Raw genomic sequence first — 1,214 nt, forward strand, 5'->3', positions numbered from 1 at the left:
GACAAATTATCCCACAAGTGGTACATTGTGGTGGTGCTGGTAGGCCTCCTTCTGGTTGTTGAAACTGGATCAAAACAAGTTGACAATGTTACCTACTTCATAGGGCCATTGGAGAATTCACCGATAACGCGTGCAAAACCCCTTCTGCCTGGCACACAACCTAATAGGTAAATGGTGGTTGTGATCGTTGGAATTGGAATCTATACTGAGCATCTTCTAGTTACAAGGGTTTCACATGTATTACCAAGTTAATCCTCACGGCAGATATGACTGGTTTACAAAGGAAGTGGTGGATGCTCAGAGAGGTTAGGTAAAGTGGGTCAAGGACACACAGCCAGGAAGGGACGAGGCCAAGAGTGCCTGATTGCAAGTACACACACTTTCTATCACCCCCATCTTCTCCCCAAAGAAAATAGTCACTACTGTATGTGTGCAATGCTTAGAGGGCAGTGGATGCTCAACAGGTGCTGAGACAGTGAGGGAGTAAATGGCCACGGACGGTGGCTCACGCCTGTCCCAGCACTTTGGGAGGCCGAGGCAGGTGGATCACGAGGTCAGGAGTTCAAAATCATCCTGGCCAACATGGTGAAAACCTGTCTCTACTAAAAGAAAAAATACAAAAGTTAGCCGGGCGTGATGGTGCGCACCTGTAGTCCCAGCTACTCAGGAGGCTGAAGCAGAAGAATTGCTTGAACCCGGGAGGTGGAGGTGACAGTGAGCCAAGATCACGCCGTTATACTCTAGACTCTAGGCTGGGCAACAGAGCAAGACTCTGTCTAAAAAAAAGAAAAAAGAAAAAAATACAGAGTGAGGGAGTAAATGAGATATGCCATGAACCGCAGCCCCTATGCACTTATGTTTTATTTTTTTAACTTGTGGACAAACACTTATAGATAGATGCAAAAAAAAAATCCTCTTTTGCATCTGAGAACTTACTGTTCTGTATGAGTTTTGATACATATAAGAAAGGCTATTATAGGCCGGGCGCGGTGGCTCAAGCCTGTAATCCCAGCACTTTGGGAGGCCGAGGCGGGTGGATCACGAGGTCAAGAGATCGAGACCATCCTGGTCAACATGGTGACACCCCGTCTCTACTAAAAATACAAAAACGTTAGCTGGGCATGGTGGCGCGTGCCTGTAATCCCAGCGACTCAGGAGGTTGAGGCAGGAGAATTGCCTGAACCCAGGAGGCGGAGGTTGCGGTGAGCCGAGAT

The 1,214-nt window shown here is 47.8% G+C and overlaps 1 non-coding gene across 1 annotated transcript; it reads left to right on the top strand.

Annotated features, from left to right (window-relative positions):
* The first annotated feature begins 848 nt into the window (after positions 1-848).
* Positions 849-975, top strand: LOC119470052. The gene has a single exon (XR_005198915.1). It is a non-coding gene; the product is annotated as a small nucleolar RNA SNORA40 (small nucleolar RNA).
* The last annotated feature ends 239 nt before the right edge of the window (positions 976-1,214 follow it).

Source organism: Cebus imitator, unplaced genomic scaffold, assembly GCF_001604975.1.
Source record: "Cebus imitator isolate Cc_AM_T3 unplaced genomic scaffold, Cebus_imitator-1.0 Scaffold5506, whole genome shotgun sequence".
Lineage (NCBI taxonomy): Eukaryota > Metazoa > Chordata > Mammalia > Primates > Cebidae > Cebus > Cebus imitator.